The sequence below is a fragment of the Centrocercus urophasianus genome, unplaced genomic scaffold (genome assembly GCF_019232065.1).
Source record: "Centrocercus urophasianus isolate 14NV4802_14NV808 unplaced genomic scaffold, USGS_Curo_1.0 seq_22, whole genome shotgun sequence".
In the NCBI taxonomy this organism is placed as follows: Eukaryota; Metazoa; Chordata; class Aves; order Galliformes; family Phasianidae; genus Centrocercus; species Centrocercus urophasianus.
Window position 1 is genome coordinate 3,690,499 of NW_024884778.1, and position 26,130 is coordinate 3,716,628.

At 44.3% G+C, this 26,130-nt stretch overlaps 1 protein-coding gene across 6 annotated transcripts in view; it reads left to right on the forward strand.

Annotated features, from left to right (window-relative positions):
• Window positions 1–26,130, forward strand: part of FOXP1 (forkhead box P1) — a 334,704-nt gene that overhangs the window by 96,895 nt on the left and 211,679 nt on the right. For 4 of the 6 annotated variants that reach the window (XM_042823158.1, XM_042823146.1, XM_042823145.1 and 1 more), the window contains one exon: window positions 7,674–7,726. The exons of the other annotated variants lie outside the window; for them this stretch is intronic. The gene's annotated coding sequence lies outside the window, so the exon portion shown is untranslated. The remainder of the gene's footprint in view (window positions 1–7,673; window positions 7,727–26,130) is intronic. 6 annotated transcript variants of the gene reach the window in all.

A 26,130-nucleotide genomic window follows, 5' to 3' on the forward strand; every position in this document is an offset into this window, starting at 1 on the left:
TTGAGTAGGAGTTCTGGAATAAACAGTGTGATTTTCTACTTTGAAAAGGATTCTTCCTTTAAATGATTAACTGTGTTTGATTCTGGGTATGCCAGCTGGCTGGGAGAGGGAAGGCAGGGTTTGATAATGTTTAGTTTTTCTTAGATGTTACAAGAATCTTAATTTCTTCCTACATTGTATTTCAAAATAATGTAACGATTGATTTCAAAGTGGAATTGTCGATGAAACCACTATTATCTTACGCTGTCATAATAGCCGTACTTTCTCAGTTTTCTTTTATGAGCAAGGGGAAAAATCCCTTTCTGCAAGCACAGTAGTTCAGGCTTTTAACTTTCAGGCATGCTCTCGAGGAGGAAAAATCTCTGACAGTGATGGTGGTTCTGACACCGCGTGCAGCTTCTCCCAGTGGCCGTGCAGGGCTGAGATGCCACCACCCGCCTGTTCTGCTCCTGGTGCTGGTTCCCTTGCGCTGTGCAGCCGCTGCTGAGAGGGAAGGCAGCCCTGCACCGCTCCAGTGACAGCCACTGGCAGCAGCGCGACAGCGGCCCGACTGCGATCTTCGTTAGAGCTTGGCCCTCCCAGTGATTGTGTTTGCTTTGGCACAGCTTTCTGGCTCTAATTTGTGAAGTTGCAGTGAAACCCTCCCTTTGCATTTCCTGCCTGGGGAGAATAACCTCGTTGCATATTGTGTTCAGCCCTGGAAATTCACCTTTTCTGTGCTTGTGAAGTTGAGCTTGACCTGTCTTCTTAAAGGGCCAGGGAAAGCTTTGAAGCAGGCCTCAGTGCTTGTCTGTTTAGGAACAGCAATGACAGAATGCCCTAAAGAATAAGCTGGAGGATGAAAAGGGGGGTAAACAGAAGTTCATTTCTTTCTCCCTCTCTGTCCCTGTTTTTTTTTGTTTTTTGTTTTTTTTTTTTTTTTTTTAAAGGAAGGATGGCAGCATAATAGTCTTGTTTCCATTGATGATAACTTGCTGATAGAAAAATGAGAACAAGTTTACAGTAGCTTTGACATTAGTTACCTTTATTCAGCATGCTCCAGCTGCACTGAGCCCTCAGGAAGCCTTCACCATGCACACAGTTTGTTCTTGGGTGTGAAAGCAAACAGTATTTGAGTTGGCAGTAACTTCCCTTTTAGAGAAGTTTGCTGCCTCGGCAAGAAACCGCAGCGTGAGCTTTCTGCTGTTGAATGTTTCCACTGGCAGGATGGCCTTTTTCCACATTTCCTTGGTTTAAGGAAACAGATTTTGAACTTTTTTTTTTTTTTAAGACAAAATGCCAACATTTAACAGCTGGAGTTAGCATATAATTTATGGGTTTTGCTTTATGCTCTTTCGGATGTATAAAAGTTAAAAATCTGCAATTATTCTGAAGTTACGCTAGCTGTTGCAAAGGGGTGATTAAAAAGTGGGACCTCTGTTATGAGGATTTTGAGAAAGTCATTGTTATCTAAACAGCTATTCTTAATTACTCTTTCCTTAATGACTTTTAATTGTTATAATTTACTGATGTTATTTCACCTACCGTATAGGGGATGTTTAAGGAAGCGCTTTGTTTCTCCCCTCTGATTAACAAGGAGGAGTCGGTGCAGTCAGAGCAATTATTCTCACATGCAGACTTGTTGGTGCTTTCCTGCACAAGTCCCCCCATGTGGCAGCTCCTGTTGGGGTGTCTTTGTGGGGAGAGCAGCGTGAGGGTCCTCGCCAGCAGGAGGGGCTCTGAAATCTGGCACAAAAGACATCCAGATGCTGGCCGGGCCCACATTCACCTCTCTTTGCTCCCTTTGGGGATGGCCTCTTTTCTTCTTAGCTGACATCCTGCATGTGCTGTTGGAACTTTAAAATGCATCTTACTGGCTGCAAATTTCAGATCCCAGCCTCGGCAGCTAGAATTAGAAACAGATCAGATGCAGGAAATTAATGCAGTCAGCCAATAAATTATGGAGCAACAGTCACCATAAGTACTGTGGTGTTTTTGTTCCGTCAGTCGAGGGATACTGGTGTTGTTTTGCTAAACATCACCCAGCTAACATCTGTATAAACACCAAGAACACATCACAGGTCTTTAGCAAGCAAGTCATTGCTGAGGAGGCTGCAATGGAGTTGTCTCCTTGCTTTCACGAGCTAGGAAAGCGGGGAGGGCAAAAGAAAAGGGGAAGGAGAAAGTAAATACATTATCCACAATGCTGTTCGCATTAGAATCACTTAATTTGTATTTTAGATTTAGGGGCAAAAATATGTTGTAACGCTGAGCAGCAGTGTGTGAGAAATGTATATTTTTTATTTTCGGAGACAGTCGCCGTTTGTCATTTTTATCTGTGCGACTTGTAGACTTGATTGGATTTATTATGTATGCTGCATGTTTATGGCATTTTTATTGTATGCTGTTAATTTGTTGTAACTGCTGCCACTTTCTTGCCAAGGACCCCTTGAAAGCAAGTATGTGTCAACAGTTACCTTCCAGTTTAATGAACGTAATGCCGCTTCCCTCAGTTTGGTAGAGGCTGTGGTTGTGCCCTTCTCACTGTGAGCTTTTTAACTCTGCTGTAGCTGAAGAAAGTTGATGTGACTCAGGCGTAGTCCTGCAGCAGATGTGTTTGAAGTTAAAGCTCTGTCTTTAATTATGTTTTAAACAAAGCAACTCCAGCCTACAGATATGGTCAGTATAGTTTATGGGAAGGAGGGAAAAAGGAAAAAATCTCATGCATGTTTTAAATAAGCAAGTCAATCACCTTGTAAGATAAAATATAAAATGACTTTAAAAATGATGCTAATGGTAAAAAACTAGATTGCATCTTTTTGTGTTTTTGAAAACCAGAAATGCTGATAAATTATCTGAACAGGATTAGAATGCAGTTAATGGTAATAAAACTGATCATGTTTTTATGATGAGGATTAACTGAGATGAGGTTTCATTTTCTGCAAAAGATACAAGAGCAGAAATAATCCCAAAGGAAAAATCATGTGCTGTAAATACATATTTATGGCACAACTGGAGGTAGAACTAAAAATAATAGATTAAAGGTGCCTTGTGGTAAACTGAAGGGTAAAGTTGAGATATTCTATTTTTATTCTGTTTAATTTATTTGTCTTTGTTGTTGCTTACTGGCGATGCCTGGTCTGTGAGGTCAGATATATGATAAACTTCCTCAATAACGAGGCAGAAACATTCTCTAGAGGATAAGCAAGAGCTCTTTGAATGGGATCAGCTCCTTCGTGGTGATCAGGGCTCATCCAGCTTACAACACAAGGCAATGTGTTGGGTGCCCTGGGTGAGACACAGCTCCCCTGTCCCCAGCGCTGTGCCTGCTGTTGGGCTGTCATTAGGTGGGCTTCCTGTGGAGGATGGCTGGATTTTAGTGCTCACCGATGGCAGCACACAGCCTTCATGAGCTCAGGCAGGGCTTCCTTTAACTGCAGGTCCCACTGTGTCCTGCAAGAGCCCTGCACTGTAATCCTCCCTGGGAAAGGTGGGTAGGTTTTGCTGTTGATGAAGCTTGTCTGATCCCCTCTTAGTATTTCGTATCCAAAGATGGAATTGTTCTGCGCTGTCATACAAGGTGAACTGACATTTGGTTCGACTCATTGCATCGGTGCTATGAGCCGAGTTTCATCAGCTGTCCACATGTTTTGCCTTGGAGTTACTGTGTTCACCTCCTGTCCCACCTTGCCCATCACTGTGTGCGCATTTCATACTGCAGTGGTTGTCTGTGTGCTGAGAAATTGCACCTGCTTTCTCCAGCGCTGCAGCACTACTACCAGAGGTACCTGCTTTGTATCCTGTTTTTGGTGTTAAGAGCTGATGTAAGGCTGTGATGCAGATTCAGAAAGTGGGAAAACCCCTAATTGAGTGGTTTTGATATGCATTAAAAAATTGCACATTGCTAATATGTGTATTTGCTTATGTGCACTTGTACATGCATGCACACGTGCTTTCTGCCTTCCTTTCACGAAGTTTTTGTATGAAGGGCAGCATTTTCTCTATGACAAAGTGCAAAACAGTGGCCTGAAAATGTTCTCCCTTGATTTTCCACCTGCCTACTACAGCAGTCCTTGTAATTCTGATAGTGACAGGTGCTCTTCTTGGTCACTTTTTCTTAAAAGATGTATTCTTGAGGTACAGAGGTTCTTTGTGTGCTCTAATGAAGCTGTATGCACATAGGAACACAAACATTGACTGAAGAGATAGCAGAGTAGCCTGTGTGAAGGTGGGATGTTCACAGTGGGATGAGAGATCTGAATCCGTGCTCAACTTTAGAATGCCAGGCTGCAGTACCTCTCCCTGCTTGATCTGTACGAGAGGGTTAGTCACGGCAGAAAAAGTACTTGTTCAGTTCTGTGGGAGCTTAAACTATGTTTTAGGTGTAGGTGGCTTTGTACGTACATGGCTTCTTCCATGTTTAATTCCATTGGCAGAATGTAACCTTTCAGTCAGCACAGACGCCAAGTTAAGTGGGTCCCAGTCCAGAGCCCATCAGGTGAAGGGAGCTGAAGCGTTGCCTTGCATTTGGAGGGCTGGTGAGCAAGTCCGTGTAGTTTAAGATGGCTTTTTGCCCTCGGGTTCATCCTGTGAATCCTTGAAGGGGTGCGTGAAGCTGCTGCAGAGCTCCACGTGGGTGCCTCAGCAGCTCTCTGGGGGCTGGTGGCCTGCTGCCTGTTCTGCTCCTGTTGATCTGGAGAAGTTGGTGGTGGGCTCCCACCCGCTGCTGTGATGCCGGCCGCACCAGGGCTGTCCTCTGCCTCGTGCCATCTGCTGCCCAGCCAGACCAGAGCAAGGACAGGTAAAAGGGGAAAAGAGGTCTGATGTAAAGCATGCAACTAACAAACATTGTTTGTTTTGTGCTTCCCCACCCTCGTGTTTAATTGTATAAATTAAATGTCGCGTCAGTCTGCCTGAGGTGTTGGCATCCCATTCAGATTTCAATTACTGCCATTAAAGTGTATTTACGCAGTGCATGAATATAGGGAGAACGTATTTATGGCAATCTTTTATTGCTAGTTACGTCCTAGAAAAATAACACTGAAGTGCTGAATCGCTAAGTTTAAGCAAGTTTTGAGCTCCAGCTAAATTTCTCTCCTCAGCCAGCACAAGTCCTGGGCAGAACGAGACAGCAGTGAATTGTATGGCTGCTCAGCTGAGGTCTGTGCAGCTCTGTGGCAGTAACCATATATTGTTCCTGGAACCACCTAAATAATTAATTGTATGAAAACAGCATAGTTAAAGCTCAGGAGGGGAGCAATGAGAGAGGTGCAATGCTGAATTTTCTCATTGCTTGAAAATACATTTTGCTATGATTTAGCAAAACTCTTTAGCTACTGCCAAGAAGAATATGCTTGAACTGAGGTTGAAATTATGCTTCTAGAAGAATAGGCTTTTTTGTGCATCAGACATTTCATACAGTAAAATAATGCCATACCCAATGAATAATTAAAACGCTAAAAAGAAAAAGAAAAATCCCAACGTACAACTTCTGATTTTGAAGCATTTTTTACCCTTTTGAAAAAATGTAAGGAATTATTTTTGTTTTCAGTTCCATTCATTATAAGAGAGACTCCTGTGGTAAAATACGAAGTGTTGTGGAGCTCCCTGAACTCCTCGGTCACTTTCCAGGATTGTGCTACGTGACCCTTAAAGTGTTGCTGATAGATTCAAGCGTGGGGTTTCTCTTTTGTCTTTTTTTTTTTTTTTTTTTTAAACAGTGAGTGAAAATATTTAGGAAGGAGAGAGTGCAGACTGCTTCCCTGTGTGTACAAGATGGGGTTTGTGAAAGGGAGGTCTCAGTATTTAATGAGAAAGCAGTACTCATTTTTTAGATTTGTGTAGGTACTCTTTTTTTCCTTGCCCTCACACCTGAATGCATTTCACTTAATTTTATTTTTTTTAAGTCTTGCAAAGCCAAAAGTTTTTCCAAGCTGCTCTTAAGGCTGTGTGGGACCCGTAGGTCAGCCAGCTCCTGACAGCCGTGGGGTGCTTGCCCAGCAGGGCTGGGTCAGCTGCACCAGCCATTGGCAGCGATGTGCAGCAGGTTCGACGCGTGATAGATGCAGGACCAGTACTTCTGTGTTGGGAAGCTTAAGTTCAGCAGTGAGGTTGTTCTGGGTGTCCTGCTGGTACCAGGCGGTTCTTCCTCCTGCAGTGGGGAGATGGGCTGACATCTGGCTCATGTCATTCTGGCCCCTCGTTCCTGCATCCAGTGCTACAGAGCTGGAGAACTTGCCCTGGCCAAGCACGAGGCTGGCAGCTGCTCTGTTCAACCAAGAACCAAAGCTTTGCAGCCTGTTGAATCGTTCAGAGGAGCATACCTCACAGAAAGCACTCTTTTCTTTAACTTTTTTCTTTTTTTCCAGTTCAGTCAAATGCTGGGTTTTGTTTCTCACCTCTGTGTAATAAAATCAAGACTATTAGTAACAGAAGAACTTGTGGAAAGGAGAGGTTTTCCTCCTGTCTGCCACTTCATGCTTGGGTGTGAAAAGAGCTGGGCTCACGTTGCTCCTGGCAGGCACCTCGCTTGGGTCCGGGAGCCGGGCAGGGGAGGGAGAGCGGGCAAGGAGGGGCCCTGGGTGCAGTGGGCTGTACTGGTGGAGCTGTGCTTCTGCTCGTGGTGCGTGCTGTGCCCAGGAGCCAGACAGCGAGCCCGTGGTGCCCTGCTGTGTCCAGGGATGGAGGGAGCGGTTTCGGTCCTGCCAGCCACACATCAGTCTTTCATACTGACTTGGTAGATTCAAGTTTTTCTGGTGTCTGGCGCTTACTGTGGAGACAGTGCCTCCAGTGCAAAGACAGAACTGCTAAAAATGCCTCCCCAGTGGGTCTTTGCTGTGTTTCCAAGGGCTGCTTTGGCAATAAGGATTTCAGACTAGATTCTGGGTTTTCTTGTTAAAAGGTAACGGAGGATGTTGTCCCAAAGAAGAATAATGAATTTATAATAATATGGCAGTGCAGATTGGATGCCTTTGCTTCTGAATCACTTGGGTTTGGTATCTGGAAGTTTGCGTTGTTTTCTTATTTGCTGGTCTCTGTGCAGAGAGATTTACATCGTGTTCAAGATTATTTCAAACCATAAACTGCTCAGGACATTTCAGCAGATAAACAGCAGAAGTGGAAATCAGATCTGGAAGTAGGCATTAATCTTGCTGGGTGAAGCTCAGGGAAGATTCTCTGTATGCGGCTGAAGGTTTTTGATTTTATTTTGGGTGCTTCAGTCAAGGAGGTGTTTCTGTTTTCCATAGGTCCACGCACATTGATTGTAGGCTGTACTTAAGAATATTTAACTTGTTCATACTAGTATCATTTACAGTATTTCCTTTGTTTCTGTTACTTTATAGTTAGCTCAGCACATCTCTTTTGACTTCTCCTTCATGTCATTGCAAGCTTGGATGGCTTGGATGGAGACAAAGTCATCAGAGCATTTAATGTGATTGACTGGAGATTTCTGTGCACCTTTTCAGCAATATGCTGATTTTCATTTCCCTTCATTCTGAGTTGATACCTGATAATTGGAGGGGAATTTCTGAAAAGAGAACTGTTTTTGAGGATATAGTATTCTTGAGCTGTGAAGAAACCATTGGCATTGAAGTCTCAGGCATTTCTATCTGAGATGCTAAAGATCTCAGTGAAATTCTGTACTGCTCCTGGAAGGTGTTGCTAACTTTTTTTTTTTTTTCACTTGTTTTTAGAGTTCTCTGTCCAGAGAATGCCTGTTTGGTCCAGAACATATTTGAAGCTGAAGGTCAGTCTTTATGTTTTCTAGATGAGAGAATATGCATAATTGGGAGTTTTCCATCTTTTCTTTTTTTTCTCCAGACAGAACAGTTTCCTAAGCAGACGTGTTTTGATGATAGCAAACTAAGTTTACACATTGTACAGTGGTATTTTGCCACATTAATTACCTTGTCAAATGTAATAGGTAATTACCACATCAAATCACCTTCGTACGTTACATGGAAGCATAACTTCCTAAAATACTTAAAAACAAACAAACAGAATCCCAGAAGACTGAGGGCAATGTCTCACACACACACACACACCCATCTTGTATTTTAGAAGAGAAAGAGACAGGTTTGTGGCGAAGACAGAAGCCAGCCTGTATTCTGTGCTGCTTCTCCTGGGCTGGCAACCAGGTGCCTCTGGATTCAGCACCTCACAGGACTGCAGCCTGCCCATGGTGAAACAGAGGGCAGAGGATTTGGGTCAGGCAAGAAAGACCTTTCTGTGTAATTCTGGATCCTCTTGAACGTGGAGGAATCAATACCTTTAGTCCAAGTTTAAGTGTATTTTGCATCTTTTGTCTCACAGTGCCACAAGGATGAGAAAAGGTGGCAAATGGAGATTTAGAAGCTTTTGTTTGTGTTTTCTGGTATGCTGGAGTCCCCTGAAGCACAGCAGAAGGCTATGGTGATTACTGACGGTGTGGATCAACGCAGTGGAATCATCTCTTATTTTAGTTTATGTAGTGATTTATGCTTAGCCTGAAGCCAGTCTTCTGAGTAATTTCCTACGTAGATTTTTGTCTGGTCTGGGCCACATCAGAAGGAGCACTTCTTTGTGTCCAGCAAAGGAAGAAAACAGCAAGTTTTACTTATTCTTGAATAACTAAATTCATATTCTATCTATGAATTAGCTAAATGGCATTTGTGATCAAACTGCTGTAGGTTCCTAAGAGATGAGCTCAGAACAGGTTTACATTTTGAGTGTTTAAGAGTCCCGGTGGAGCATTGTTCTCCCCTGTTCTTACTCCCTAGGAACAGGCATCCTTTGTGCTTCACATTTCTGTGAGGCAGCCTGGGAGGCAAAGGAATGGGGGAGAGGATGGGATGCCCTCACTGGTGCTTCTGGCTGCCCAGATGGGTTTCCCATCACCCCAGCTTCTTTCCAGCAGCAGGGTCCCCCGCTTTCAGCAGTGGGACTGTGATGCAGCTGTCTTCCAACTGCACACCCTGGGGGTGGCAAGAGAGATCCTGCCTCCTCTTCAGAAGCTGGCAGTGAGATTACTTATTTTTTTTTCCCTTTTTTAATGTTATTTGGTGGTTGCTGCTTCCTCTTGCCCAACATTTCTTAGTCAGCCCTTGGGGAGAACCTGCCCCAAATGGGAAGTACAACCGAATCCATTGCAAGCTAACAGTTAAACTGACAGAAGGACATTTGAGTTTTTAGTTGTCGCTGCTATGGCTGGCCCAGTCAGGCTAGATACAGAAGGGTCCTTCCTCACTCTCCAGCTGGGCGATGAGGCTGCTGCAGCACGGCCACATGACGTGGCCAAGCGTGGCGAAACCTGCTTTGAAATAAACTCGGTGCCTCTCTCCCCTTCGTCTGTCTGAATTAATACCTTTGGTTTACGAGAACAGAGTGCAAAATGCATCGTGTCTTCATTTTTCCAACAGCTGGCACGTATAGATGATGTTGTTTAGGAGAAGGCCACTCACCAATCCATCCCCAGCCATGTGGAAAATGTTAGCGGTGCCGTATCTTGGATACAGCGCCTCTATTTTCCAAAGAGATGAATGCTGCTAAGCGTATCTTTCTGCAGGAGCTGAGCCTCCGTTTATGATTCTGGGATCTCTTTTTGATCTCTTCTTTCCTGCTCAGTGCTGATGGAGGTATTTCTGGGGTAGGTGCCAGAGTTGTTCTCTCGTTAATGATTCATGTGCCCTTCGCATGTTGCACTGCAAAGTGGCATGTAACAGCGTGTACCCAGTATTTACGTTGTATTGCTTTGGCTCACAAAACACGTGCTTTCACTTTCATCTCGGAAGTTGCGCCATGTGGTAACAGATTTGTGGCACTACGCTTGGAAATGGGTATTTGGGATATCTGGGGCTGCAAAAGGTGCCTGGTGCTATGCAGCCCACTGGATTTGGGGAAGGAGCAGGCCTGTTCTCACTAGGGTCCCTGCTTCAGGGCCTAGCAGTTCCAACCTGCTCCAGATGCTGCAGGTTGCTGACAAAGGGCAGCCAACCAGCACAAGAACTGAGGGCCGCGTAAATCCAGCCACTCTTAACACAGGTCTTTGTGTGCAAGTGAGCTCTGCGGTGAGCTGCTGGCAGGAGCGCAGCAGCCAGAGCAGCTGGGTCAGGGCTGCAGTGCGGCGCCCACCGTCCTTCACCCATTTCCAGCACTTGGACTGCAGCGCACGAGCTGTGATGGCCGGCTGAATTCCTGCAGAGCTCGTGTGAGCTGTTAGCCAGGAAAGGTGGAAGCTGTCCTGGGGTGGTACTGCAGCGCGTGTCTCCTTCACCTTTGTGTGTAACACTTTCGAGTTTATTACGTTTTTCTAAATGACTCAGTAGCGTGTGTGAGACTTTGGGTGGCCTACTTGAAACGCTCTTAGAAGGGCTTGCTTTTCAGAAAGAGCTGAGTGTTACCCTTAGAAATATGGGCTCCTTTACAGGGTGCTAACGTATCTTCAGCCTGTATGTGTAGCTTATGTAACCCTGTTGGTTCCGTTGCTCTCTTTTTGCTTTGCGGTATGGCAAATTGCAAATTACAGATTTGTAAGGCTAACACAGGTACAAAGCTGTGGTACACCTTGTTGTCTGTGCTGGATTAGAACCCACAGTGAAGAATAAATGTAGAATTTAGGAAACATCATTCAACTTTTCTTACTCTTTTTTTTTTTTTCTTGCTTCTATTTCTCCATCCAAACCACTCTGTGATGTGTAAAGCTCATACATCCTTTCAGAGCTCATGCTGAGGAATCAGTTGGCCTAACAATACCATTTAGAAAGAATGACAGGCACTTTTTTCAACCTATGATTTGTCTGGTTCGAATTTCTGTTCTAGCAAATGTCATTTCTCCTAAAAGAAGGAAAATAAAATACCTTCTGAGCCACTCTTTGTCTTCAGGATTTATGTCCTGACAGATTCCAACAGTACAACTCAATGAAGATGTATATGTTAAGAAGTACTATTAAAAATTAATCCAATTTTCTGTTCTTGTGGTGTAAATAAATGACAAAAAAAAAAAAAAAAAGCTTGAAACCAAAATGGCCACTTTTGGAGTTTTATGCAGAATAAAAGGCTGTTTATCCTTTCCGCTGTATTTTAAGCTGTGGTTTTACTATTCAAGAAACAAATTCTAATCAGGCACCGTATCAGACAAATGGGGCCTTAGCGAGCGGTTGGTGCGCTGGGAAGGAGCACTCAGATTCTCATTACAGTGCATGTCTGAATAATTAGTCTGACCACTCTGCACTTTTTTGGCAGTAAGAAGAAAGTTGCTTTTCACTGCCACGACAGGATGACAGGAGCATCTAGCGGCGCGGTCATTAGTGTGTGCCTGCCATCAATGTCATGTTTCGGTGTCAGATTAGTTAGTGCCCCCTCAGGAGCCACGCCGGACCTGCAAATTATCCTCCCATGTCCCAGGAAACCGTGTTTGCTAAACCTCAGATCAAATGTGAACAAATGATTAACATGGCTCATAAATTAACTAGTTTACAGGCTTATAACTTTTTACAAGTAGATAATAAAGACAGAAGTTTTAGTACTGTGTTATGCTTAGTTCAAAGCAGCGACAGTTTGGGTTTTCGTCTTCCCTTCTTTGCTGCAGATACGTTTGCCTTCCTCTTATAGGCGAAAAGAAAATGGTATACAGCCAAGGAAATACTGTTTGGAAAATCTAGTGTCCTAAGGAAGCAAATGTAAATCCACTAAAAACAATATAATTAAGTTTGTTATCTCACTGCCCGATAAGTCGCTGACAATAGTCTTTCTTCTTGTAGTGGCAGTTGTTCGTTAATGAGTTCACCAATTAAGTTTGAAAGATTACAGCCTTTGCCAAGAGGATTTATCTGTTAAAAGCATTATATTTTTTGTGATACATTCTTACCGTATTGTAAGCCTCTTTGTTAAAGAGGTATAAGACTACCTCTTAAACGCATTAAATCCTATTATAGGCCCCCAAATAATTTTACAATCTGTTTACACATTAGCATCTACAAAACTGTAACAAATCTGCCCGGAGATGTCTGTTTTGAAAATAGGATGCTAACAGATAGTGCAGTCTCTTGAAGCTGGACTGCCCTTGTGAAATGAGTGGTCTTTTTTGCTGAAGAATAATTTTAGCATGATTTGTGACTATGCAAATAATATTCTTTTTATATCTCCCTTTAAAAAAATCTCAGCAGGACTTTTCTTAATTATTTTTAACCAGTGCAGAAATAGTGCAGAATTTTCAGTGTTCTTTTGCTGCTTTTGAATTTGAAATGATCTGAAAAGAGTCAGTTTTATGCTTTCTATACATTACACTCTCATTCACCCACATGCGAGCTACTGCTGCCTTTCTTCTGTACCTTCAAGGGGGTGAGTAAGCCCTTATATCAGAGATCAAATCAGCATTTCGGAAAGGGCCTAGCATGCAAAAACATGCAAAATATATCTATTCATAAGAAAACATCTGAAAATGCCAGAGGTTATGCTCAGTTTATCTGTCAGCAAATTTAACTTGAAGTAGGTGGTAGTCAATTTAGTAAATACTTTACTAACATTGTAACTATAAAGAATCATGAATGCAGCCTCAGCATCCTGACCCGTGCCTGTTTTAATGACTTTGCTAGAGAAACACGCACTCTATTGCAGATTAGCGATAACGTTTAAAATGCAAGTAATTTCTGCCGGGAGGTTTGCTTGTACGTAGTCATAGTGAGAGAAGAAGAAAAAAAAGGCGAGCGAATTGCACTCTGTAGTTAATCCTGGGAAAGAAAAGTTGTTGTTGTTGTTGATTACCTAGCTGGTGTGTTTGGGCTGATCCTCTGTGAAGCTGATGTGAATCTTGCACCTTTACCAGGGATGGCAGTGTGCTGTTTGCCCTGCCTTGGTGCGCCTGGAGCTGGAGCCTCTGGGCTGCGCCTCCCTTCACCGTGCCGTGCAGTCGCTGCAGCCTCTTACAGCAGCTGAGGGAAGCACAGGAGTGATTTCATACAGTGGTGCTGCCTCAGTGTCCGTTAACCTGAAGCCTGTGTTGCCACGCACGACAGATCCCTGCTAGCACAAAGCCTTCTCTCTCTGGCCTTGCTTTCCAGCGAGCATTGCCCATTCCCAGGCCGCTGCTTCCACTGGTGGCGGGGCAGCAGCACCATTGCTCATCTCAGTGCTTCTCTGCCATTCTGCCTTTCCCTGTGAAGTTGGGCTCTGGAAGGTTTCCCAACCCTGCTTAGGAAATTGAGACCGGGGCAGTGGCATATGCTGGTGAGATTAACCACACACAGCCTGTGTGTCCTCAGTCTTAATGATTCTCACCGCTTCCTTAAATATGAAGTGCCTGCTGTGAGCTCCAAGCTCCTAGCTGAGCCGTTAATAAAGGTGATACTCCCTCAAAGCGCTGCCCCAGGTGCCCAGCAGCCCTAAATCAGGAGGGCTGTGCCAGATCTGGTAGCTCAGGCTCTGCTCTGCATCACCTTGGAAAACATCAGCCTCCTGGATTCCAGAAGCAGAGCAAAAAATGGGACATGTGCTGGAGCAACCCCCTTCTTGTGGTCTGGATGTTAGTGCTGGAAGTGAGACCACCCAGTGCACCACACGTGCTGTGTGTGCTGCTGCCCTGCACGTGGCACTTAGAGAAATAATGAAATGATTCCTGTGGGATAGTGCTTCTCAGGGCCTGCTTAGCAAGGCGAAATTACGCACCCGCTTGTGGAAAAAAGTGTGAATGGAATACACCCTGAATTGCTTAATTGTCCAGAGGGGTGAGTGAGGTTTTGTAGCTGACGTGGCAGCTGTCATAATCAAGCATACGGTGCTTCCCAAGTTTTGCACTGTTTTGCCCCTTAGTGGGTGAGATTACCCCATGCTTCTCTACCTCTTGATGCCAGAGCTTGATGTGGAGCTCCGTGGAGCAGAGTCCATGGCTCTAGTGGGTGCTGAGCTGCCTCCCCGGCTGCCCTCTGCATTTGGCAATTTCTGGGGATGCTGTTATGTTCCCAACTCAGACTTCCCCTTCAGTTCCAAAAAAATGTTAACTTCTGTCTTTGTTCCCTTTCTTACCTTCATCCAACCACATAATTGCTATATATTACTTGAACACACCAATCTCTGAAACTGCTCCATTTTCTCGGTTATTGGGCTATTTTCCTTATTCTTTTGAGATAGAAATCCTTAGAGATTGTGTCTTTAGCACAATAGCAGATTTATGTTTAAGGAGACTGGCAGTCCTTGGAGAATGGGAAGTCTCATGTCTTTATCCTCAGATGATGATACTGAAGAGAGGATTTCTAGTACCGCTAGGCTTGGATGTAGGCATGTAAAAATAATGCCAAAAGCCTATTTGATCTAAGTATAAGTATTCACAAGTGGGGGGAAAAATGCTGATCCTGATATTGAGCACTGCAGTCTGCTTTGTGTTCTAACCTAAGTGTAGCAAGCTGGCTTAAATCATCAAGTATTTTTGAACTCTGCATGGAGGCGGATGTTGTCTTACAGAGTGAAGGGAAAGCTGACATGTACTGGCATGCTCCGAGCAGACTCCATAGCACCGAATAAGGATCACATCGTATTTAAATCACAACAGGACAAACCACCCAACCTTGCCTACCCTTGGGAGTGGGGAACACCCCTGGCACTTCCTCTAGGGGTGGGAAAGCTCCCTGCCAGATGCATCCCAGGTACTGATAAGGAACTTGGAAGTGTTCGTTAAGCTGAGTTAATCAGATCTGTTTTCATTTTTACGGTACATGTTGATGTGTTTGCAGTGACACCCTCTGCTATTTTTTGTTTCCATACTGTTTAAAAAGAAAAGCCCAAGAAAACAATGTCCTATTTCCAGTGAACAGGAGCTTGGGTGTGCAGCATGGAAAATGAGTAAGAATTTCTGTTTTGAGAAAAACATACAAATTTTGTGCTGTGATTTTTGATAGCGAATGGTTGGGTTCTGTTTTTATTAAAGCAGAATATATATATTGTACAGGAATAAGTGTTACAGTTATAAACGCTTTCTTGACTCTGTGAGTTCTTGTTCACTTTACAAAAAACGTGTTCATGCTGCAATAAAAATACATTCATTTAATTCTTAAGCAGTGAATTTGCACTTTTTACTCTTTAATTCAGAAGAAAGTTTGGCTTAATGGAAACCTGTGGTTCCTTTCTAGGCAGCTATGTGAATTTACATAAAAAATACAAACTGGCACAGGGGATAAACTTAAGCTTAGGATCCCATGCTTAGTGTGCAGTGCACTTCCCTGTGCTGTGCTTTTGGTTTTTTTGGACCAGTTTTGACTCCACGTTCAGGAATATAAAAGTGCAACAAATGTATCAGAAACTTCTTGGGAAGTGCTGCTCTGTCTGGGTTTGATACTGCTGGCGTGCTGCTGGCTCCATCGTGGGTAATTAAGCCACGTTTTTGAGAACAATATTTCTCCTGAACCAGGTGCACACTAACTCATGTTTTCTGCTCTGTACCAAAAAAAAAACAACCATATAAATACACAAACAAACCCAAACTTTTTTTTAACAAAATCTCTAAATTGCATTTGGCATCACCTTAACCTAGAGTATGGTAGTTTCATAGGGCAGTACGACTGTCTGTGGCTTCATATGGAATACCTCTGTTTCAGCTGGTGCTAGCTGAGTTCTAAATTGAGATGTGAACACCCCTGGAAGGGCTCGGGAGCTCGGCACTGATTCAGGTCTGTCTGCTCCCACACGAGTGCCGACTCAGAGCACAGTTCTTCATTTCTGCTGGTGCTATTTCAGCTCGTTAATGTCAGGATGGGGGTCAGGGCTGGCTGTGCCCATCCTCTATTTATGAGCAGGGTGAGTGAAGGGCCTGCTCCAAACCCAGCCCTTTACCCCAGCTGTGTTTGGGCAGAGTGATGCTGGGAATGATGAGGAGAGTTTGTACCACCAGCTCGGTGTCCTGGGCTGCTGGGTGGGATCTGAGGCAGCTGCCCAGCTCCCCGTGCTGACAGTTGTGCATTTTTCCAGGAGCTGGTGGCAGAGCTTCAGCTGTTGGCAAGCTCGTGTGTGGCCTTATAGCTACTAGCTTTGGTCTGACCACAGGCATGAAGAAAATGGAGGTCAGGGATGAGCCAACGGCTGGAGAAGCCTTGGGTAATCCTTCTGTAACCATAGGCAGGAGCATGCTGTCTGTGATTTGTGAGTTCATCTGCTTTGAAAACTTCCTGAATATGACTGTACCTGTATTAATGTGGGGATGCGCCTTCCAAGCCAAAGAATTACTGTGATGGGCTCCACTGAAAGGCTACAGAGACTATGAAGAAGGTATTAAACCCTTCAGTGGAGATGTGGGACTCGGGCAGCCAGCACTGAGGCAGCCCTTACCAAATCATGAGGGGAACTTGCGGTTAACTGGCATGACAAAGTGCTGAGGTGGTGGGATGCTGCAGTTGTGCAGATGCACAGCACTGGTGAGCAGTCGGTGCCATCCTTTGTGTGCATTTTCTGTAGGCATCTGGCTATTCCCTGCCTTGAAAACTTGGTCTCGAGTAGTTTGCACAAGGAGATGCAAAGGTGGAAGCAGACCTTAGGCCTCCTGATTTCTATGCATGTGTTTTAACTGTGAGATTGTTTCCTACCAATTTCAGCTGTATGAAGACAAGGGTTTGAACACACAAAATTGAAGACATAAATATAGGCGCTGTTTTGAGGCACCTCTGGCCGTTTGTTCTGTTGTTTCTCACAACTGGGGCCTAAGGGGAGGTATGATGAGATCTGATTAGCAGTAAGTCTGTTAATTATAACTTCTGAATTAGAGCATCAGTGCAGAAGCATCACTTTCTGATTTGGATTATAAAGCCCTTCATCTCAACAAAGCACAGTCAGTGCAGATGATAGCAGAGTGCACTGGAATACATTAGATCAAAGTGATGCGTTTCATGTGTGATGCCAAAATGGCTAATGAATTACTTCAGCTGAAGATTTATTGCTCACGACTTACTTACGCTAGTGCGACTTACTACCCAAAGCCATCAATTTGTGTGTAAACTCGTCTGCTGTTTTACTTGCCAGTTCTGTGGAGAGGCTGTGCGTATCAGACGTCTGACTCGACTGGTCTGCCTGTGTACGGAGATACAGGAGCAGCTGTTTTTGTTTCAGGACTTGTTGGGCAGAAAACAACTTGGTTCTACAAAAGCTAGGAGATCTGATGCATAGAAGTGTGCAGGGTTCTGTAATGAACTGGGAATGGCGTGACTGCAGTGTCTGTAGGTACGTGGAGATAGTGCAGTGCGGTGTATGGAGCTCGTGCACAATGTATAAACTGTCATGGCGTTCACATACGTTGTGGGGAAGAAAAATTAACTTCAAGTGTGAAGGATATGGAAATTTAGTGAAAAAAACATACGTGCATTCGAGGATTTTTCATGTAACAGGATAGATTTATCTTTCACAGAAAAAGATCTATAAACATCAATGACTGCAGTTACATGAGGAAGTTAGGGCCTGCAAGAAAACATACTTCTCAATAGATCTCAATTTCCTTGGGTTTAAACAATTGAACATTAGAAGATGTGAGATCTGATTCATTTCTCATTTGTATCAGTTTCATCCAGGATACCTCCTGAGATTTGAAAAAAGCTGTGCTGTTTAACACCTGAGTAAGCGAAAATCGGGTTCATTTTCCTGTTTGAGATCAGCAACGCCTCAACAGTGTGTTTCAGCAGGCAAAGTGAACGAGAGCTACTGAAACTTTGGGCAGTAATTCACCAGGTCTGTGCAACCTGTAAACGTGCTGAGAAATTACCCTGGCAGGTCGAAGCGAAGGTGGGCTGGAAGAATGGAGGAAATGCAGCTTCTCTTGAAAAGCTGGGAATTCTGCCCCTTTCAAGCTAAAGAGCCTCTCGTGGCACGTCCCACTGACACCTAGGCAACAACAGTCGAACAAAGAATATTATCTCTGAGTTGAGGAGCGTGTGTGGTCATTGCACCCAGTGCATTGGGTGAGAGAAGAGATGGGAAGCAGCCAAGCGTGAGGCTGCCTCAGGTGTATCACAAATTGTGGTACTTCTGTGAGCGTGTTCACAAACGCCGTCCACGTGGCACAGTACCTCAGAGACACGCAGTGTGACTTGATGCAGTTTACTTCTAAGTCAGGCCTCTGTTGTGCGGCCTAAAAGCTTTGTGAGATTTTAGCAGCAGTATCAAGAAAAACCCATAGAAGTGGCCCATTAATGAATAGGTCCTTGAGTGTCAGGAAGCAGACGTTGTTGGAAACTTGGGTAATATTACCATTGGGCTTTATTAATTAAATATAGCTATTAATATGACCTTGGATTTAAACACAATGACCTCTTTTGTGAGTATGATTAGCAGATGTTTACCATAATTCTTCACTCTGTGAAAAATGCTTGTTGCACCCAATAAAAACAACCATATTTGCTTTGCTAAATCAAATATTTGGAACTCGGGTCTTACTTTATATATCATGGCTCCAGTGTCTTAGGCTTTCCAAGTTTAAGGTTGAGAGCCCTCGGAGTAACTTACGTGGTAGATCTCTGAGTACAATCACCTATTGTATTAGTGAGCACTCTTTTTTCTTCGGCATTGTATCTTCTGCAGTGAAACCACTGTTCTCTACCAGGCACTATATTTTATTTTTACAGAAGCATGGAGAGAACATTTTTGACTCCACAAGGTTTTCTATATTTTGTCCGTTCCTTGGGGGAGACTTCCTTTCCAGAAGAACTTGAGCAATGGAAGCAGGAAACACAATTTCAGTTCTTAAAATAAAGCTGGAAGTTATTTTCCTCTGCAATAGCATCTCCCCTAATTTTAGACTGCAAAAAGTTTGTTTCATAATAATTTTTCTCCTGGTGAGCTCAGAATGCAGGAGCGGTGTCTCAATCCAGATCCTTCCTCTTGCCCCCCAGCAGGCCACCTGCTGCCCACAAGCTGCAGCAGGTATCCTCTGTGTGAGCGCTGTTTCTGGCTGCTGCGGTCGGTTTTAGCAGTGGCTCTGCTGCCTGCTTGTCTGCAGCGCAGAAAGGAAATAGCAAGGGAACAAAACTATGCTTTTCATGGGAAACCACTCCCTTTGGAATGGAGAGATATGGCTTGCCACTTCTATTTTGTTTCCCCCTCCAAAGTAAGCAACAACCTTGCAAGGATCAGGGACAACAAGAAAAGAATATTATTTAAAAGGCGTCATCCATCCAGCTGGTACGTTTCAGGAAAAGGAGTCTCCCTCTTCATATTTTAAGAAGTGTAATAAAAATAGCAATCAGTTTAAGAAAGGGGCTGATGGACCAGAGAAAGTGACAGTAGCAGCACAGGGAAATAATACTCCATTTATCTGAGCAAGCTCGCATGTTGATAACGCTCCTCTCCGCAGTAGGTGCTATCAAATCAGAGACAATTTGTATCCACTGTGTGGCAGGTTACTTACATGGGAACAAGCCTCCCTGACATTATTGCAGATCATCATTAACTAGCTACTGCTGTTTGTTTGTCGTTACCTGCTAGATGGTGTTTGCAAGTTGTGTCATACCATTTGTATATCTCGCCCACTTCAGGGACCTGCTGCTGCTCCTAAGACACAGCCTGGGATCTGTTCCCTTGCTTTGTTCTGTTTGGGGCTGGGGGGGGAGGGAAGTGGAAAAAAGTATTAGTTGAATATTCCCTCCTGCTGTAACTTCAGCGAAATGAAGGCTGTGTGGTGTATGTGTGCTGGGCTGTACCCCAGTGGGCACCCAGAGCACAGGCAGCAGATTGAAGGGAGGGAGGTGGACCCTTTTAGATCCTTGGATCTGGAGTTGCAGGATGTGATGTGTGAGGATCCAAGTGAGGAGCAATGGCTCTAGGTGGGATGTCCTGCTTGCTGAAGATCTTTAATCGCTTGAGCTTACAATCCTATAAGCACATTTCACATTTCTTTCTTGATTATCTTTCTCAGCGTGTTTCGGTTTCCTTTTCCTTTGTTCAGTAATATTTGCTATTGCTGTCTGTTTAGTAAAATGTCTGATTCTTTTCAGCTCATAACCTGAAGGTTCTTTTTTATACTCTCAAAATTTGTACGTTTGTTTGGTGTATTTTCTAGCCTGAATTGTTTTCCTTCAGCAGCATGCATTAGCCCTCCACTGAAAATACTGGGTCTGATCGTCAGTCTACAACACCTAGGAAGCAACTGCAAAAGCTCCAGTGAAGGCAGCGCATTTGTTGATTTGTAGTTGACAGTGTGGCCCATTATATCTCTCCTAAACAGTCGTGGGTTAGGTCACTCAGGAGAGAAGGCTATAATTTTGTGTGAAAGCAGAGTTTGGAGAAACTATGATATCAGCACCACTATTATAAAACACAAAGTGCTTTGTCTTCTCCCTTATAAAATGTGTAATTTCTACCCATTATCAATATTATTACAAGAGTCCTTGCAGTAAACTTGTCTTTTGATAGGCAGAAACTTGTCTTTTCTGGGAACAAATACAGTGAAGTGCAACTTGTCTTTTAAAGGAAAATAAATAACACGAGTGAAGTTTACTAGAACACAATAAAGCCGTTTCCAAGAAAGCTGCTTCAGAGGCATGTAGGGTATGCTGGAGATTTATACTTGGGGTGAACATGTGCAAGTACCATAGTGACGCTGTAAGGAGCACTGGAGTAAAATATTTGATCAACAGATACGTCTCAAGAAGATGCATGGGTTGGTTTTCGTACTGGTTTTCAGATGACGCTCCTTAAATGAAGGCTCCTTTAAACCTGTGCCCTAATAAATCTTTGTGGCTGGGGGGGGGGGCAGATCTATCACAGCTACCTCTTAATTAAACAGCAAAGTCGGGCTGCCCACATACTTGCCAGGTCGTTGAGTCTGCTAGGAGGATTCTGGGATGAGCAAAGGGAGAAGCTGAGGAGCGGCAGGTTGCTCCGGGCAGCGTCCTGCAGTGCGCTGTGCCTTGGAAGCGGCGTGGGGCTGAAGTGTGCCTCGTCCTGCCTTGGTGTGTGATTGTTTTCAACTCATCCAGTCAAGATTCAGGAGATGACAGTGAAATAGGGCAAGAGAAGAAAAAGATCAATAACAAGGGTGGAGTAGCTGCTGTGATTAAGAAAAAAGATTACTGTTGATTTATTGATTCGGTCTTCAGCTTGCCATCTTAATCAGGTTCTTTTGGTTAATGTTATTAATATTTATAGTTTAGTACCGTGTGCCAATTAGAAGAGACTGTAATTAAGTCTCTGGGCCCGAAAACATGAGGCATTGTGGAGCTCAAAACTGCTGTGGCCTTTGTATCGTGCATTACTGGAAAGAGAAACTTAAGTCTGAAAACCTGGTTCAGAGTGCAAAAAATGCCTTTTCTCTTCCCAGCACGAGAAGCAGCTTTTGTGGTTGGCCTTCTCAGGAACTTCAGAGGGGGATGGTCGCAGAGACTCGTTGCTAAGTTTGGAGTTTTGAGGGAAGTTGCCCCGGCTAAACCCATCTTTGCCTGCACCAAGTGTGAAACATCCTTCCAGCTTGAGTCCCGCTCTCCTACCTGTGGGACTTTGTTTTGCTTTGGCTTTCCATCTGCAGATGGTGTCTCGTGGTACTGGTCTGTCTGCTGCGACTGGGACTCCTCTAAGGGAGCAGGGCACCTCGCTGCAGGGTCTGACACGTTGCAGAAGCTGCAGGCACCCCGAAGTCTTCCCTTGGGTGTGAGCTGGGAACAGAGTTGAACCTTCTTTTTTTTTCTCCTTTTTTTTTTTTTTCTGTGTAGGGGGAACATGAGAACTCATTGTTGTGAACCGGCAGAACTGAGTCACAGAGGGTTTAGTCAAAGAAGAAACGCGTATCACCAGTGCAAACCAGAATAAAAAACGTGCTTTCTTTGTTACTCATTGCACCACAGTGAGAATCACAATCTCTCAAAAGTTGTTGTTGTTGCTTATGTTGCTTAGAATAGTCTGGATAGGATAGATTTTGTGGGAATTGTTTCTGATTTATGCAATACAATACGTGAAGCCAACTTGCTGTGATTTTTTCCGGTTACATGCAATTATGTTAGATTTAATCAAAGAAATGTGAATTACCTAGATCATTCCATAACGCTTGCATGCTACCTCTGGGTGTCACTGAATGAGTTGTGGCCGTTTAAGTGTGCTGCTCTTGCAAACGGAGCAGTAAGAAAATTAATTTCAAAATTCCGTGTTAATCTAGATGCTTCATTTTTAGAGCTGTGTTATGTTCTGGGTTGTTTCACTGCGTTTTAAGCATAAATCCTGATGTTTCAGATGCACCATAAGTAGTTCCATTTCTATTAAAAGATTTACCGCGTGGTGTTTGCTGGTGTGGTGGGTTGAGTTTAACCTATCGTCTCAAACCCGGTCCTTCAACTTCCTTTCCTGCTTCCATTTGGGGTAGCCATTGTGGTCGAGATTTGGTCTTGAAATCAGTGTGGTAGAACACATCACAGCGCAGCGCAGGCCTCAGGCGGTGCCGCAGGTACAGCCGCCTCGCCTCGCCTCGCGGAGCAGCCCAGGCTCCAGCGCTGCGGGGCAGTTCATGGGAGTGTTGGCCAGCAGGTCCTGGCAGCAGCCCAGCAGCGGGCTGGCTGTGTCCTACACGTGCTCTGTCACCCGCGCAGCTGCAGCGAGCGTGCCGCCTCGTCGTGGAGGCCTCGTTTGTCTCTTCGTGGCTAAAGCTGAGCGTTGGGTCTTGCAAAGCTTAGCAGCCCCTGAGCGATCAAACAGTAGGAACGTCACTTTGTGATGTTTGTCAGTCCAACCCTAACTTGGTGCACCACCGGCTGAACAGATCTCGGCTTTGCACTCTGCTAATCCTGCAGTGCTTGTGAAGGAAATGTAATCGCTTTAGGAATTCTATGTCTTAGGAAAGACAATAATTGATATTCAACCAAAGAAAATAAATAGGTGTTTAAAAAGGAGCTTCCTTCCACTCTCCCAGGAAAAGCAATGTTGCCTACCAAAAAACAAAGAATTTTATCTTTACGTGCTCTCTTGCAGCTGCTGGAGAAGTGGCTCTGCACTCACGGGGCTTGGTGCACAAATAGTGGAGTAAATAAAAGGGTTTGCTGACGCGAGCTTCGTGAGATACACGTGAGTGGGAACAGTCAAATCAGCAAACAAGCCATGGGTGTTCTTGAGTATTCTGGGCAAACCTGTGAAGGGTGGGAAAGCAGTCATGGTTTTTTTTCTTCTTTTTAGTATGAATGTTTTTAAAACGTTGCTGACTGTTAGTGTCAACAAAGAAGTGCTGAAGAAGAAAAGCAGAAAATAAAGCCTGATTGGAAAGGAGCATCAGAATACAGTGTCACAGAGTTGACCAGATCAATCTACGTCCGTGACAGGGGGCAACAGGCCTCTGCCCTCCCCCCCACCCCGGTCCCACAAAAGTGGAAAGGAAGGAAGGGAGGAAAAGAACAGCAGCAACAATCTATGGAGGAAAACTTATTTTACTATAATACCGGAATACAAGATAACAAAATATAATACAATTTAATTGAAATTGAGATTAATAAATCAGACAAGATGAGAGAGAGAGTTCCTGGGACCGAGTCAAACCTGAAAAGCTTGGAACGGCCAGGAAAGCACCTCCGGCACCCAGTGCAAGGCAGCAAGAGAGCTTCTGTAATGTACAGGGATAGGTACCTGGAATTGGAGCATTAACACTTCAGTGCCCCGTACACTACGTGATGTTTTGATGTGGAATACTGAAACTCAAAAAAAGCCCCCAAAAACATAGAACCATGACATACAGTAATTATATTGGCTTTATTTTGGTTGCCATTGATGCTGGTGAAAACTAATGCTCTGGAGAGGACAGGTTTGTGGTTGGAATGCACTTGATAGATTTTGACAAATTAAACAGTTGTAAAGATGTTTGGAGGTTTTCCAGATCCTTACTGTTATTTATGTCACCGAACTAAAAAATCAGTGGTTAATTTGCAGTTCTTATAATTTTTATGATACTTATGTTGCTGTAAATTTAGCAGCGTGCAGCATCAACTCAGCGGGATACGTTTTATGTTGTCAGCTACCTTTTGACATCATAATAGATTTCAGTTGCCAAAGCTTGAAAGAGAGAGAATAAAATGTAGGCTCGTGCTGAGCGAGTGCTCGGATCGCAGCCAGGTGGGCGCGGAGCCGGTGTGCCAGGCTGCTCCGTGGGGACGTTGGGGACGTCCCTCAGCCTATGGCCATCAGCGTGTCGTGGTTAAAGGCTGGATAAGATCCCGACACGATTGGGCTTGGTGGTACCGCTGGAGGGCCTTTGAAGTGAGGCGGCTGCTGGTGGCTGATAACCAGGGATGATGCTGGCATTGGGCCTCAGCTTGCCCGCTCTGAGCCCTGTGCCTTCTCCTGATGCCGTGGCCCCACAGCACGCAACTTGAGCAGTGCTTAAGGCATAGCAGGCTGAGATGCTGTCTCCAGCTGTTGTCATGCGCCTCTTGGGGCGTGCGCTCTCTCAGGGTAAGCAGGTTTTGGGGGTTATCCATCCCCAGACTGTTCCAGCACAGAGACTTCTGTGGTTCCTCTGTTGTTCAGAGATGGGGAGACTGGTTTGGGCACAGTGTCACGTTTCCTGGGTAAATGCAAATAGCTGATAGAGAGCGGCCCAAGTAAACCTGCAGTGGGCTGCGCTGTGCCTGGGAGCAGCTGCTCGAGCTTGGGCAGCACTGGTGGAAGGAGAGGCCCAAGCAGGAGCTTTGGAGTGCCTCTGGGACCTGAATCCATAAGCTCTGCAAGTTTTTTCTTACTTACAGAGACTTCTTTTGCAATATTTGTCTTTTTATAGAGACTCCTCTGTTCTCTCTATTTATAGAGACTTTTCTTCTATTGTCTCCTATCTTGGAAGAGAGAGATATCCTAAGTTTAGGTAGCTTAAAGAAGAGACTCAGCTGTTTCCCTCTTGGGAGGTTTATTTTAGCGGGATAACACTGGGGGTTTTAATCTGAGCAGTGATCCCTGCCTCAGGAATGTGTGACACGAGAAGTGGGCTTTTCATGAAGCGTGGCTGTGCCCTTCCCATCTTCTTCTTTCAACATTTGCTCTTTGCCTCCTAAGCCTTGAAATGGAAGGATTTATTAACGGTTGTTTCCTCGCTGTTTGTGCGTTAGCTGCGTTTCTCAAGGGCGTTTCACGTGCTCTTTCCACTCTAATGGGATTGTCCATTGAGTTCAGCTCTGGCACGTTGGGATCCATTCTCACAGACAGCTGATTAAGCCAGAGTCTTCCTCATCCGTAGGTAATCCCAAAATACAGAAATTGTTACCGTGAGATTGGTTTTCTAACATTTTGGGTTTATAATTGAGTGCTTTGTAGTTGTCCTCCCCCTCTTCCTCCCTCCTCATCACAGTCTTTAGCCGTGCTGATTCCAGCTTTTTGGTTCTGTCTCTCTTTGCTAGATAGTCTGGGTTGTTTTTTTTCTTTTCTTTTTTTTCTCCCCAAGAGGCAGTTTTATGTCTGACTTTCTCTGGGCACTGCCTCAAAACTCCTTGACTTGGAGTAGATTTGGGGCACAAAGAAAGTTTATCTTAGAATGCTGCACTTCTGTTTGGGTTTTGGTGGCTTTTGCTCACTGCTGACTTTGATGATGGGAAAAGCAAAAGCCAGAGCAGGTGTGGGTGGAGACGTTCTTTTAACTGTGGCTTATTTTTGCCATCCTCACCTTTTGGCAAAGGGGAGCCTGGAGGTGGAAGAACTGAGAGGGCCCCCGTTTTCAAGTTGCCAGCAAATATGATGATTGGAACTTGAGATTTGGGCACAATAGACTTTAATGCTGGGGCTCTGGCTGTTCTTTCTGGTTGTGCCACACATCCTCGTGCACACGCCTTCGGTGCTCTTTAGGCTGAAGAAACTGCTCTGGTGTGTTGGAAGAACAAGATCCAATTTCCATTTTGCTCAGAAGCAGCAGACTAGTACTAGTATGTTAGTCTGTGTTCACTGGCTAGGCTTACTCTGGCTAATGTTTGCCAGATTCTTCTATTACATATTAAAATAAGATCTTCTGAGTGGGTTTGATTTTTGTGCGTGTTTCAGAAAACTAGGCCAGCCCTAACAAGCACATTTTTGTGTTTTTGTTTTTTGCATTTTGTCATTTTACATATTGAAAAACGGGATGCAAAAGAAAAATAAAGTAAAATAAAAACCTGCTAACATCAGAAAAATAGCTTTGTATCATTCTGCATAAGTGTTAAAATCTGACTGATAGTTTGTGTATACAGACTCGGGTTTTTATGGTGTTTCTTTTCCCCACCC